This window comes from Haliotis rubra, unplaced genomic scaffold, assembly GCF_003918875.1.
Source record: "Haliotis rubra isolate DU_JTF1 unplaced genomic scaffold, ASM391887v1 Scf758, whole genome shotgun sequence".
In the NCBI taxonomy this organism is placed as follows: Eukaryota; Metazoa; Mollusca; class Gastropoda; order Lepetellida; family Haliotidae; genus Haliotis; species Haliotis rubra.
The window spans coordinates 161,548-178,135 of NW_025767477.1; the positions used below are offsets into that span (position 1 = coordinate 161,548).

At 44.4% G+C, this 16,588-nt stretch overlaps 1 protein-coding gene across 2 annotated transcripts in view; it reads left to right on the plus strand.

The window, feature by feature from the left end:
- Positions 1-747: 747 nt before the first annotated feature.
- LOC124260265 (protein prune homolog 2-like) overlaps positions 748-16,588 on the plus strand; it is a 64,565-nt gene continuing 48,724 nt past the window's right edge. Inside the window, exon 1 of one of the 2 annotated variants that reach the window (XM_046694520.1) lies at positions 748-872. The gene's annotated coding sequence lies outside the window, so the exon portion shown is untranslated. The remainder of the gene's footprint in view (positions 873-16,588) is intronic. The other variant, XM_046694519.1, reaches the window with a different exon arrangement.

Sequence of the window (16,588 nt, forward strand, 5' to 3'; positions counted from 1 at the left end):
AACTAGAATTATTCAGCCTCTTTACCTATGTGGTTAATTGAATTATATCATGTCAGATTTATTTGTAAATAGCATTCGTTTTGAGCATGTTATTGTGTATATTTTTGTGAACTGTGTATATATTCATTTTGAGACAGTTTGGATGTATAAGAATTTCCTCCGGGATAATAAAGTTATATCTTATCTTAATATTAGACGTTAACGGCCGCTCGTGCTTAGCACATGGCAGACAGTCTGTCAACGTCAAATAATTCGAGTTATCTCCCCTTTTCGAGTCCTCGAGTCCTTGAAAATGGACTCGAGTCCAGCTGAACCCGACTCGTCCTCGAGTACTCGAGTACCCGTGGAAGCCCTACCCCCCACCCACCCCCCGAAAATTCCTGGACCCCCCTCTGATTTGTATATGTTGGAGCCAACAGATACATGCTACTGCCGTGGGTCTATTCCAATGCGTAAATACATATGACCTATTAGCGGGCATCAATAGAGGAACTGACAGAGCATATGCCGCGAATCTCTTGTTTAATAACATTTATTAAAAGTAATTAGCTAGGCCTGACCCAAGCCCCTCCGAAATTTACAATGTAATTTTATTTGGTTAATTTAATTTGAAGCTCGAAATGCAATATGGACATAATTAAAACCAATGGCCTAAAATATTTACGCCATTTCAAATGTGTTTGAGAAATGTTTCATGTTCGTCTGAGGTTGGTAAGAGGTAGTCCTCGTCTGACGACGAACGGCTATACACGGTCGGTGCTTTCCCTTGGACCTCCGGCTGTTGTAAACACGTTCGTCCTTGTGAGATAACGGCAGTTCCAGACCAAGGTGTTCGCGTAGAGTTGCATGACAGACAAATCAGCTGACGGTAGGTCTGTGTGGCTTTGTTAATCCTCATAATAACATTAAAGCCAAACGGATAGGATTGCTGTGGCTACTTGATGTGGTTGCACTTTCGATAATTGGGCGGTCAGCTGGCGGAAGAGAGGAGGCGTACACCGTTACAGGCTTCGTCTAATGTCAGTGTCAGACGAGGGCGTCAGACAGATCAACAGTCTCACGCCATATCGGCCAAGCCCTATCAATCATATCACCAACACGATAACTACTGGGCTGTTTGTGTAGGCATCCCCGAAATCACTTCCTGTGTCTACATTTGAGGCCTTCTAATGTTCTATACTATAGTAACTGCTTGAGGACATTCAGTCTGGTCACAACATACAGGCTAGATGATGTGACATTGAAAATGTCCATCTGTCACAATGATAATAGCCAGGGTTATGTCCTTGCTATAAGTGTGCTGTTATATCTATCTATCTATCTATCTATTCATATATATTACTGGGGTTGGAAATATATTGCAGGGGTTAAAATGTTTATTAAAACTCCACTGGATACAGGTCCAGTAAACTTCAAAATCCACTTGACCAAATATTAATTTCCCTGAGTGAGTGAATGAGTGAGTTTAGTTTTACGCTGCACTCAGCAATATTCCAGCTATATGGCGGCGGTCGGTAAATAATCGAGTCTGGACCAGACAATCCAGTGATCAACAGCATGAGCATCTACCTGTGCAATTGGGAACCGATGACATGTGTCAGAGAGCCTGACCACCCGATCCCGTTAGTCGCCTCTTAGGACAAGCATGGGTTACTGAAGGTTCATTCTAACCCGGACCATGACAATTTCCTTTGACCACATTTAACAATTCCACAATTAACAATTTGGTTTCTTTGGCAAATAATCTATATCAATTGGTAGCAATTGCATTTTTTTATTTCATCATCAAAATACATATGTCAAAATGTTTCAGTAGTTTGGCATTACTGTACCATGGTAAAGTTTAATGTGAATATTTATCGTTAAATTCCACTTGACCCAGGCTTCGGGCAATGGTATTTTTCTACCCCTGTATTAGGTAACAAATAAGACAGTGTTGTTGAATGTATATATGTTTTAAGAATTGAATGTCAGTTTGTGTGTTTGCACTGAAAAATGAACGATGTCAAAGCGGTGTTCAAACTCGTGTGAACGAGTGAGTTTAATTTCGCACTTTGAAGTTTACACATACGTTTTCCACCCATTTGTAGATGATCATTGTTTAGTGTGTTTTAATACCTGTAAAATGTTGTAATGCCATTCGGTTCAAGAACGTACGTATTGCAGCGATGTTTGTATACACAGCGATTTTCTTTACAAATGTATCCCAACCCTTGAAGAAATAGTTCTCAAAGTATCCGATCTTTAAAATATAACAACAAATTCGTTATGAGGTTTGAAACTGCTTTAATAAGTATAACATCAATAACAGCATCAAACAGAAACAAATATCAGAAGCAATAACAATAGCATTTTAACCTTTTCACCTTTTCACTTGTAAATACCTTGTTTGACCGCGTAATAATACACTGACCGACTTCAAGTTAAAGCGGCGTATTAATAGGAAGCTGATCTTGTTGTATTCTATTTATTTGTGATTGTTTATTGTGAAATTTATTGAGCAGTTATTAAACAGACCTCGGGCAGAAAACCGCCAGATGAACCCGCAAACTGCGAAACATTAAACTCCTGTGAAAAGGAACAATGTTCGGCAATCCGTTTGGTAGTGACATTGCCAAACTTGGGGTGACTTGAAACAGGTTCGATTCGCGAAATTGGCATCACCAATTATTGGGGGTCCTTGAAACCGAAGCGAAAAACGTTCACACATCGTATGAACGGTGTTTACACAAGTATGAACGATTAGAGGGTTCAAGAGTAATGAACCTTGAAATTTAGATCACATGACCGCTCTCTCAACCAACCAACGTTCGGGAATCTGTGTAAACTTGAAAGCACGAAATTATAAGGGGATAACTGTACTGTGTTTGACAAATTGGGGACGCATACACCGGTGGTTATATAGTCGAAATTTAGTTATATCGTTACGCTGTTTTTGTGTGAAAGAAATTCATTATTAAAACCAGGTCAAAGTTCCTGTAGTTCAAAGGTTAAAACGTTGACTAGCTCCTTACTACATAAGTACACTCGTGTTATCAAATGTAACAGAATTTGATACTACGAGTTATCTCTCAGCTACATCAGTAGTATTTTATAACAAAATAGCCACAAGCAGCAATTGTCTCCTGGCGGTAAAAAGAACCACAAAAAGTCAAAACTCTGGTTAAGAACCTGTTTAAAACCAATCATACAGACATCACCCTGAGAGATGGGAATCCTTTTAGTACTTTACTCTGGGACATGGTATTTCTTGAAGCAAGTATCCACACTAAAGGCTGGTTTCTCTGGACAGGCTTCACATATGTAGCGTTTCTCATGTCTCAGACCAGACTTTGTGCATACTCGACAATGTTTGGTTGGTCTCTGCCTATTTTCTGTGGGTGGCAGGGCGGCGAGGTGATGGGAGACCTGAACCTGACCAACTCTTGGAGTGCGGCCATGAACCTGAGGCATGTTCAGAACTGCGAGCGCCCGCGCTATTGCCTCCCGTGAGCACTCGCATCGGCCCTGAACGGGCGTGAGCGCTTTGTTACATTAAAGTAGTATATGGAATGGGTATGGGCTCAAGTCTGACATAAGCTTCTTTTTATCCAGTAAGGCCTTTGTCAGACCCTTTCTCCTACCCTCCATTTCACCGACCACTTTTCGTTTGCACCCCAAATTTACTGGCCACGTGGTCCTATCATGTCGTGTGGGGGTATGGCTTTCTGGTTACTCGGTTATGATGATATCTGCAAAACAGTTTAACATGTATCTCCTATGAGTTCTCTGGTCTTCCTGATGATTTGTTGTCGGCCTTGTTCTATGTACTTTTTTTTCTCGTCTTAACTGATGGTGGTGCTTTTACGAGGATTGGACCGGATCTCCTGTTTCATGCGGTGGTATTTGGCAATTTCCAACCTCACCAAACGAAACTCATCCTCTGAGATTTTACTGTCCGTTAGTGCGGTGGATTAATGATCGGCTATTGTGTTCAACTTCGCTTCGGCTACAACTCTAATTTCATCGTGTTTGAACGCTTTACGTTGCAGTCTGCGAGATACGTACTTAAGCGTCAATTCCGCTAACCCTACCACTCCTGCCGTTATTTCAATACACAGCACCGCAGGCGCGGCCACGATGGTGGTCAACAACCCGGCACCCGCCGCGCCTAACCCCATACCGGTTGCTACCAGGGCAGTGTCGACGCCGTCCACGTAATTGACGACCCTGTGATATTTTTTATACAATGCTCTACGCGCATCACGGTCTTGTCCTAGCTGGCGCTTTATGTCATATAACTGTTTCAACCGGAATCCGTCTACGGTTTCCAGTGTTTTCGCTACTTCTTCCATGACTAGGTACAGCCCCATCCTGTGCGTATAATATATATTATGAGATATATTTTAATTGGGTCTTCGTTAACTTTCGGTTGATATACTTCAGGCCCATAAACATGATAAAGTGCAGATTTTCGTGCATGAAGATAGGTGAGATCTTAACAGGTTGGTTTATTCTTACATCGTAGTTACTTACCAAGGGTTCTGATCCCAGCTGTACGATGATACGGTGCACTGCGAACGCGTCTTTGTTTTGCCAGTGCACTGTCAACCCAGGTAAGATTTGCATTTCTTTAAAAACGTTATGAGCGGACTTGAGAAAGACTGTTATATGATTGTGGATTCTCGCTCTGGATATATATCTACAAGGCTCGATAGAACATCGGGTAAGTCGAGACTTAAACTTGCATCCTTGTGTGAAGTTAGTAGGTTGAAAGCCCCACCCCGTGAAAAAGTAATATCATCAGAATCCGGAAGGTAAGATGTGAGGAAGATACCGTGATTTCGGTGATATGACCATCCTTGGTCAAAGAGACGTAAGGTGCGGTGAGGGTTATGTTGATCAACCATTCGGGCTCCTTAAAGTCTGCCAGTGACACCCACTCGTACACATTGTCTTTCAAGTGTAGGACGTACAAGGTGTCTTCCTCACCAGGCAGATCGAACCCCTCCGTGTCTCCTAGATCGTTAAGCGTGACGTTGGGACGATGACTGGCCATTGCTATACTATTATCACAGCTGTTTTTCTGAGGGGTGCACTTCAACCCCATGAGGTGTATGTTGTCGGGTAGGAATTTCTTGGTGAGTGATATCGTGTCTTCCACGGTCACGGTGACCCCCTGCAGACTGGTGTGGGAGTCGACACCCACCCGCACGTAAACAGTGCAAACGTGATACTGATGTTGTTTTGACCCACCAGAGTTTGATTCCTTTCGAGAGTGTGACTTCGACTTCGCGTTGCTATGGTTCACTTGGATGACCAGCATGGAATTCACCATGACTTGCCAGGATGTTGGCCACGCCGTCGATTTCAGACACCACCTGCAACCCCACGTTTTGCACCCAGGTTTACTCTATAGCATGTGGGCTGCCATGCTCGAGAGTAGGCTGATGATTACACTACGCCTCTGCGTCGGGACGTAAGCCACGAGCAGGGTTCCGATGTTCACGACTTTGTTTAGGTAGATGTCTTTGTTCTCCGTGAACATGTAGGGGGAGCCGAGCGTGATGTTGAGAAACCAGTCGACTTGAGAGGGTAACAACACCCACTTGTCGTTGTTTTTAAACCTCTCGGGGAGGCCCTGGCTAAACTTGCGGGTAAGGCCCTGCCCGACATCCTGGATAGCATCGTCTCGTGGTTACTTAACACTCTCTCGTTAAATGTCACATGGCTCAGCCAAAACCTGTGGGCATTCATCGTCGCCGTGGCCTGGCTGGTGTACGTAGCCGCTAAGGAATTTTTAAACAGACGAGACCCAAGCCGACTGCAATCCCCCCGACCACCAGCGCTGTTTTACGATCTAGGTGTTCCTTGTTTCAGCCACCTTGTGTGGTGTAAGGGGTTGTAGGGGTGCGTGTCGAACCCTGGGCTCCAGGGATGGTGGTACGACTATGCCCGTTTCACCGGTCGTGGGAGGTGGGACGTGACTCACGTTGATGCCCGGGTTGATACCCGACTTCTGGTCGGCCTTGGCTATGACTATTTCGTTGTTGTAGCCCACCACTTTGTTGATTCTCAGTTGCATGTAGATCAGAGCCATGTACAATCCCTATCCGAAGACGTAGTCGACGTTAGACCGGGCGTACTCCAACACGTCTTGGTAGTGTCGGATGGCACTTGCAGATTGACCGGGGCGGCGATGGCATCTTCGACGTTGGCCACGAACTGTTTCTGCGCGTCGTAAGCAGTCCCTTTACCGAGGATGTCGGAATGCGTTTGTGCCTGTGCAACCACCAGCGTCCACACATACGTTCGAATCGAGTCGTTCAAGCGTTGAACCCTCTCGACGTGTCCAGCATGAACTTTTTCCAGTCATCCGCGGAGTTTATCATTCCACTCGTTCGTCGTTACGTAAGCACCTGCATATGTTTTACCACCCCATTCTTTCAACTTCTTGCTGGCTTCAACGAGGGCCATTCTGTGAACCATAGGGATACCCAACCCATGGTTCGGGCCTGGCAAACGCCAATCTGTGTTCGGATGGGTTTCGAGGCCAGTCGATCGTATGGGTTGTTTACTACATCCCACACCTTGTCCTGTGGGAGCGGTATACGTCTGACCTGGTAGTACACGTGGAACGTGAACACAGACCTACTCAGCGCATCACACCTAGTGTCGGTCAACGTCAAGCCACCCCCTCCAGCCCCTGTCAACTTTGGATCCTGTCGGCCAACGTGGTGTCCTGGTAGAGGACTTGGTCAATGGTTTCCCGCACGCGGTTCATCTCGGATCGAAGCTGTTCTCGGCCTCCGCTTCGCCGAGTTTGGTTCTTTCATGGGTTATGTGGGCGTTGATCGCGTCCAATTTGGCCGTGTTGTCCACTAGTGACCCACGAATGGTTTGCATGGCCTTGTCCAGCCCTCGCAGTTCCCGACCGGTAAATTCGAACCCAGGAAAGGGTTTGTTCTGATACATGTCCAACAGTTGTTGGATGGCACGATGGGGCACGTCCCCGTCATCGCTGAGTTCGGCCGTGGTAGCTTGCAGATCTTGGGCGACCTTCGGGGGAGCTTAGACCGATAATCTACGAGGTTTAGTTCACCGCGGATCAGTTGCTCACCATGGTGACTGGACAACGTAGCCAAGGCAAGTGGTTTTCTCGTTCGAGCGTTCATGAGATCGACCTCCGGGTGAGCCCTCAATCGCAGCGTGCCCTTCTTATCGATGGTAAACTTGGAATAGTCTCGTCCCAACGGCTCGACGTAGTTTCTATCTCGCTTAAACGCGTCGAAATATTCGTTGACGGTCTGCTTCATGAGTTCGTTGCCTTGCGAGAACGAGGTTTCCTCCTCTCCGAACGAGTGGGCACTACTATCCCACATTTCGTCCATCTGGATGTCATCGTAGCCACCACCTTCAGCCATACTAAATTATTACACTTATATATTTTGTATATAACAATGTCATACGAGAGGAAGCTAGACCCTTTCCAGAGATTAAGAGAGCCTCTCGGCGTTAGAGCCGTGCGTCAGTCGGTGACAATCACCAACAATCCCAGCAAGATAGACCAGAACCAAACGCTGCTGGTTCAATTCTCCAACTGGGTGAGAATGACCTCATTGTACCCGCCACAGTTCGACGGACGTTCAACCTCATGTTGACCTCCGACAACGACAAACGCGAGCTCGTGCGGAACGTAGGTCGTGCCATCGTCAAGAAGACCACCATCAAAATCAGCGGCAACAAGGTGTTGAGCATCGATGACATCGACGTCTTTCACTGCTACGGGGACTTCGGAAAAGCGAGGGCGAACTCGTCAAGGACGTGTACCAAGGCATCAGTAAGTCGACTCGGTTGCGTGTGGGGTACGGCTTTACGTAAGACCAGCTCGACAAGGTCCCGGCGGCCGAAAAGGCCATCGCCAAAGCGTAAGGAGGCGGTTCTGCGTGCCGCTCGACTTCGAGTTGCTCACGGGGCACGTGCTATTTTACCAGGCCTCGCTGGGTTATAGGCTTGAATACGAGCTCACGTTCGACGACAACATCTCTCTGGAGTTCGACATGGTCACTAGCCCGGAGCTGGCCCGGCAGGTACGAAACCAGTATTCGGGGAAGGTGGCCATCCTGTACGACCGGGTCCTGCGACATAGAACAGTAGTACGGGACAAGAGCGACACAGTGTGGAACATCAACCTGAACGTGCCGGAGCGATCGATGAAAGGCATCCTGATCGTCCCCGTTCCAAAGGGACAGCGAGAAGTTTTTCAACCCCAAAATCACAAAGGTGGAAGTGACCATCGAGGGCATGCCCAACCAGCTGTTCAGCCATGTTATGAGGGCACACCAGCAGTGGGACAAGATAAAAAAGCTACCGACCAAGTACTCGCTGTGGTTGGACATGCCGTCCGCGGGCGGACGACAACGGCAGCGATGGGATAACCATCCAGATCGCCAAGAAGGCTCAACCCGCAGGCAAGTTGAAATGATATGTGTACGTGATTATGGATCGCGCAGCTTAATATAGAAAATGGGAGGTTCGTGCAGGCAATCTATTGATCTACCCCGTGACCCACACTGCGCCATAGTGTGCAGGTTGACGGGCTGCGGGAAAACCGTTTTCGTGTTGGATATGGCATCAGGTATCCCTACCATTGTCCTCCTTGACATCAGGTATCTGTACCATTGTCCTCCTTGACATCAGGTATCTGTACCATTGTCCTCCTTGACATCAGGTATCTGTACCATTGTCCTCCTTGACATCAAGTATCTGTACCATTGTCCTCCTTGACATCAGGTATCTGTACCATTGTCCTCCTTGACATCAGGTATCTGTACCGAAATGTCGCACCCACAACAACAAAAAGAAGTTGTTATCCATAAGTTAATGAACAATGACACAGTTTATTCAGCACTTATTACTACTGTGCAAAGTCAGAAACTCTATTATCTTGATCTTTTGTTATTGAGTGATCAAATGTGCAATTATCCAGAATTAGGTGAGTAATGAAAATGCTTATAACTGAAAACCATTTGTAAAATACCCAAGTGCTTATCTGCAGCTCTGGCTTACAATTAGAAAAGACATTACAGACCCATGAAATATATGACAGCCAGACATTACAGACCCATGGAATATATGACAGCCAGACATTACAGACCCATGAAATATATGACAGCCAGACCCATGAAATATATTACAGACCCATGGCATATATGACAGCCAGACATTACAGACCCATGGAATATATGACAGCCAGACATTACAGACCCATGAAATATATGACAGCCAGACATTACAGACCCATGGAATATATGACAGCCAGACATTACAGACCCATGGCAGACAGACCCATGGCATATATGACAGCCAGACATTGCAGACCCATGGCATATATGACAGCCAGATATATATGACCCATGAAGAATATATGACAGCCAGACATTACAGACCCATGAAATATATGACAGCCAGACATTACAGACCCATGGCATATATGACAGCCAGACATTACAGACCCATGAAATATATGACAGCCAGACATTACAGACCCATGGCATATATGACAGCCAGCCAGACATTACAGACCCATGGAATATATGACAGCCAGACATTGCAGACCCATGAAATATATGACAGCCAGACATTACAGACCCATGAAATATATGACAGCCAGACATTACAGACCCATGGCATATATGACAGCCAGACATTACAGACCCATGGCATATATGACAGCCAGACAGACCCATGAAATATATTACAGACCCATGGAATATATGACAGCCATATGACAGCCAGACATTACAGACCCATGGAATATATGACAGCCAGACATTACAGACCCATGGAATATATGACAGCCAGACATTACAGACCCATGAAATATATGACAGCCAGACATTGCAGACCCACATATATGACAGCCAGACATGACCCATATATGCCAGACATTACAGACCCAGCATATACAGACCCATGGCATATATGACAGCCAGACATTACAGACCCATGAAATATATGACAGCCAGCCATTACAGACCCATGGAATATATGACAGCCAGACATTACAGACCCATGAAATATATGACAGCCAGACATTGCAGACCCATGAAATATATGACAGCCAGACATTACAGACCCATGAAATATATGACAGCCAGACATTGCAGACCCATGGCATATATGACAGCCAGACATTGCAGACCCATGGCATATATGACAGCCAGACATTGCAGACCCATGGCATATATGACAGCCAGACATTGCAGACCCATGGCATATATGACAGCCAGACATTGCAGACCCATGGCATATATGACAGCCAGACATTGCAGACCCATTGAATCCATGGCAGACAAACACTGCAGATACATGGAATCCATGGCAGACAAACACTGCAGACCCATGGAATCCATGGCAGACAAATGCTGCAGACCCATGGAATCCATGGCAGACAAACACTGCAGACCCATGGAATCAGTGACAGCCAGACATTGCACAGAGGTACAGATAAGCTGCGTATCTGTGTAATTACCCAAATACTTTTGTGAAAACTCAATTCCTATTAAGTCTATTGCATACAAATATGCTTGATTTTTTGTAAATACTCAATAGATTTGATCTTGCATGCGTACACACAAAAATCTTAGCTTGCGTGTCGGTGGATAGATAAAGTAACGAAGGTATATTGAGAGGCTGTATTTCAGCACATGAACTTGGCAACTTGCAGTTCTTATCATTTCTCATATTACAGATCAAATATAGATAACAAACATGTAAACAAACATTTAACCTTTATCATATTTTTACAATTTTTGGAAAATGGCAAAATACCCAATTGAGTTTAGGTGAGTTGGGTTCAATTTATTTGGTTGCTCAAAGGAAAATTAGTCTACCCAATTGAGATAAACACAAACGAGTACACTACTTAATGACCCAAAAAGTTATCTGTAGCTCTGATTGCAGACCCATGAAATCTGTGACAACCATACATTGCAGACCCGTGGAATCTATGGCAGCCATACATTGCAGACCCATGGAATTGATGACAGCTAAACATTGCAGACCCATGGAATCTATGACAGCTGGACACAGCAGACCGTTGGAATCTATGACAGCTAACTACTGCAGACCCATGGAATCTATGACAGCTAGATACAGCAGACCCATGGAATCTATAACAGCATGACACAGCAGACCCATGGAATCTATGACAGCTAGATACAGCAGACCCATGGAATCTAGGACAGCATGACACAGCTGATCCATGGAATCTAGGACAGCTAGAAACAGCAGACCCATGGAATCTAGGACAGCTAGAAACAGCAGACCCATGGAATCTAGGACAGCTAGAAACAGCAGACCCATGGAATCTATGACAGCTGGACACAGCTGATCCATGAAATCTAGGACAGCTAGAAACAGCAGACCCGTGGAATCTATGACAGCTAGAAACAGCAGACCCATGGAATCTAGGACAGCATGATACAGCTGATCCATGGAATCTAGGACAGCTAGAAACAGCAGACCCATGGAATCTAGGACAGCTAGAAACAGCAGACCCATGGAATCTAGGACAGCTAGAAACAGCTGACCCATGGAATCTATGACAGCTGGACACAGCTGAACCATGGAATCTAGGACAGCTAGAAACAGCAGACCCGTGGAATCTATGACAGCTAGAAACAGCAGACCCGTCAGGAATCCTGGAATCTGACAGCTAGAAGACCCATGGCAGACCCGTGGAATCTAGGTCAGCACGACACAGCTGATCCATGGAATCTAGGACAGCTAGAAACAGCAGACCCATGGAATCTAGGACAGCTAGAAACAGCAGACCCATGGAATCTAGGACAGCTAGAAACAGCAGACCCATGGAATCTATGACAGCTAGAAACAGCAAACCCATGGAATCTGGACACAGCAGACCCGTGGAATCTATGACTGCTGGACACAGCAGACCCATGGAATCTATGACAGCTAGATACAGCAGACCCATGGAATCTATGACAGCTAGATACAGCAGACCCATGGAATCTATGACAGCTAGAAACAGCAGACCCATGGAATCTATGCCAGCTGGACACAGCAGACCAATGGAATCTGTGACAGCCAGACACAGCAGACCTATGGAATCTATGACAGCCAGACACAGCAGACCCATGGAATCCTTAACAGCTAGACACAACTGATCCATGGAATCTATTGCAGCCAGACACTGCAGACCCATGGAATTTATGACAGCATGACACAGCAGACCCATGGAATCTATGCCAGCTGGACACAGCAGACCCATGGAATCTATGCCAGCTAGACACAGCAGACCCATGGAATTTATGACAGCATGACACAGCAGACCCATGGAATCTATGCCAGCTGGACACAGCAGACCCATGGAATCTATGCCAGCTGGACACAGCAGACCCATGGAATCTATTACAGCATGACACAGCAGACCCATGGAATTTATGACAGCATAACACAGCAGACCCATGGAATCTATGACAGCTGGACACAGCAGACCCATGGAATCTATGCCAGCTGGACACAGCAGACCCATGGAATCTATTACAGCAACAGACCCATGGAATTTATGCAGACAGCAGACCCATGGAATCTATAACAGCATGACACAGCAGACCCATGGAATTTATGACAGCATGACACAGCAGACCCATGGAATCTATGACAGCTGGACACAGCAGACCCATGGAATCTATGACAGCCAGACACAGCAGACCAATGGAATCTATAACAGCATGACACAGCAGACCCATGGAATCTATGACAGCTGGACACAGCAGACCCATGGAATCTGTGACAGCTGGATGCAGCACACCCATGGAATCAATGACAGCTGGACACAGCAGACCAATGGAATCCTTAGCAGCTAGACACAGAAGACCTTATTCTGTATCTAACCAATCAGGGTACCCAAGTTCTCCTTCTTTCCTCCTGACTAACATATGCTGTCATTTATTTGTTCTTAACGTTTATTTGGTGATCACCAGTCTGTTCACTCTCAGTGCCTGGACAGTCAGATGCCTGCCCAGCCTGTTCACTCTCAGTGCCTGGACAGTCAGATGTCTGCTCAGCCTGTTCACTCTCGCTACCTGGACAGTCAGATGTCTTTCCCAGCCTGTTCACTCTCAGTGCCTGGACAGTCAGATGTCTTTCCTAGCCTGTTCATTCTCAGTGCCTGAACAGTCAGATGTCTGCCCATCCTGTTCACTCTCCGTGCCTGGCCAGTCAGATGTCTTTCCCAGCCTGTTCACTCTCAGTGCCTGGACAGTCAGATGTCTTTCCCAGCCTGTTCACTCTCAGTGCCTGAACAGTCAGATGTCTGCCCAGCCTGTTCACTCTCCGTGCCTGAACAGTCAGATGTCTGCCCAGCCTGTTCACACTTAGTGCCTGAACAGTCAGATGTCTGCCCAGCCTGTTCACTCTCGGTGCCTGGACAGTCAGATGTCTGCCCAGCCTGTTCACTCTCAGTGCTTGAACAGTCAAATGTCTGCCCAGCCTGTTCACTCTCAGTGCTTGAACAGTCAAATGTCTGCCCAGCCTGTTCACTCTCAGTGCTTGAACAGTCAGATGACACAGAAGACCTTATTCTGTATCTAACCAATCAGGGTACCCAAGTTCTCCTTCTTTCCTCCTGACTAACATATGCTGTCATTTATTTGTTCTTAACGTTTATTTGGTGATCACCAGTCTGTTCACTCTCAGTGCCTGGACAGTCAGATGCCTGCCCAGCCTGTTCACTCTCAGTGCCTGGACAGTCAGATGCCTTCCCAGCCTGTTCACTCTCATTACCTTGACAGTCAGATGTCTTTCCCAGCCTGGCTCATGTGTCTCATTAGGCTAATGTTCTTATGCTTTGTACAGCCGAATATCAGTGTTCTCGAATAACGTCTGACCATCTGACAAAGCAGTCAGATTCGCCAACAGTCAATTGAAGTCTACAACCCGCCGTCTGACTGTATATTTCACAATGACTTTGTCTGAAGTTGTTGTATGTGACATGTGACACTTGTTTGCTGTTTATAAATCTTATGTCTGTTAATAATTTCAATGCCAATTATAAGAAATGTTAAATCTGAAATGTGTGTTTAATTTTATTCTGTGGGTCCTGTGAATTTTCAATGGGTCAGACAGACATCTGAAACTTACAGGACCCTATGTCCTGTTACTATGAAACACCATTTGTGAACACTGGAATATACTGCAATATTCCTTCAAATCTTTATTTATGATACTATGAGGCCACGGGCCTATGAGTACAAAAACACCTCATCGGTGCAGACATGAAATAAAATGATAACAATGAAAGCATGTATAATATATACAATCTTAATATGACAAAATTGATTTCCTTTTTTCAAATGCATAAAACAGATATTTAGCAGTATTCAAGGATATGTCTGCATTTTTGGATGATAACAACGAATTGAATTTTAGTATATTGGGGAAAACATAGACTTGCGACAAAAGATATTTATGTCTTAATTCAATGTAGGCTGGACAGATAAGTAAGAAGTGATATTCATTTTCAATTACGTTTAAGTTACACATTTTGCATGTTCTTTGTTCCCGGGGAATGTTATAGTAACGACCTCTTTCAATTTCTAAACCATGGGAACTTAACCTAAATCGTGATAAACAAGATCTATATTTGGATACAGTAATATGTGTTAAGTATGTTTCACAAGAAATCGTTAATTTAAAATTACAATACGTAAACATTTTGGGGCTCTCAGATAAATCACTACGGCAAACTTGCCGAAAATTATCTTTCAGTCGTTGAAATTTTTTTTAACAAAAACGTTTTTATCTCCGTAAGTGTGTGATACCCAAACATCACCAAAACCTAATTTAAATATGATATTTCTAACTTTGGTAACCCAGTTCTCATAGCCTTGCTCATCATACATACGCATCATATTGTAACATTTTCGAGGCAAACGGCATCCAGGCATGTTAATAAGATTTAACCAATATTTAATACATTTTAAAACAGCAGATAGTTGGACAGGATATCTACCACACTCGGCTAATACTCCATTATTGGACGTTGATAACTTAACGTTTAGAAAACGTTTGCAGGCATATAAATGTACTTTTTCCAGTTCTTCCATATTATTAAGCCCCCAAATTTCAGCCCCATAGAGGAGAATTGGTGTTATCTTTGTATCGAATAATTTGAAGTACAGATGAGGCGAGTGTGGTTTCAAACAATGTATACTACTAAGAAGTAATGACAGCATTTTTCTGGCTTGAATAGAAATATTGTCAAACGCTTTCGACCACTGTAACCTATTACTAAAATACAATCCGAGATAACAATATCCTGAAACAACTTCAACAACACTGCCATTATAAAACCATTTTTCAAACCGAGATAAACCACGTCCTTTCTTAAAAACTACAATTTTAGTTTTATGCATGTTGACTGACAATTTCCATTCTGAACAGTACCTATTAAGAATATTTAGTTTAAACTGCAGACTTCTCACGCTGTTCCCAAACAAAATAAGGTCATCCGCAAATAAAAGAAGGAAAATATGGGTAACGTCTGGATGTAGCTGGACACCAAACTGACATTCACTTTCAATTACATTAACTAATTCATTTATATAAAACTGAAACAAAAAGGGGCTGAGCATACACCCTTGTCTGACTCCCATTGGGCAATCAAATACACGAGATAAACTACTATTTGAGCGAACACAAGACTTTACACTATTATAAATAGACTCTAACATTTTACCCATTTTACGACTCAGACCGTGTTTATATAATAACTTCCAAAGAAAATGTCTTTGAACAGAATCGAAAGCTTTCGAGAAATCAACAAAAGCTACATAGAATTTACCACCTTTGTGGGAAAGATAACGCTCGATAATAGAATTCAGAACAAAACAATTGTCAACCACGGAATAACACTCAGATATTTTACTCAACACATCAGCAATAGTCCAAAGACTCATTCTCCTTCTGCTAATAATCTTTGCATTTTGACATGTGCCTTTAACGGGCAAACCACTAACAATCTCCATTAGCTGTATTGGCTACTGTCAGTGTATATCATGCATGTGTGATTCAACAAGACTATGATTGTCAGGATATCCTACGACAACACTGGGAAGGAAATCTGTGGTGTTTTGGCAACATGTACACAATGTTTGAAACTTGTAAGTCACAATTGAAACTATTTTTAAAAATATTTGGTATTTTGTAAATAACCCCATCCCCCAACAGCTGGGTACCTGCTTCTACGTCAGTTTATATATGGTTAAATTGTTACTATGCCTCTTCATGCCTTTCACTTTTGCCCAACAGAAGCTCCTTGTAATATATTCAACCTTCAAGTTCTTACAGACCCGTGAAGATCCAGGGTAGAATAGGTCTTCAGCAACCCCATTCTTGTCATAAAAGGCGACTATGCTTGTCGTAAGAGGCGACTAACGGGATCGGGTGGTCAGGCTCGCTGACTTGGTTGACACATGTCATCGGTTCCCAATTGCGCAAATCGATGCACATGCTGTTGATCACTGGATTGTCTGGTCCAGACTCGATTATTTACAGGCGCCGCCATATAGCTGGAATATTG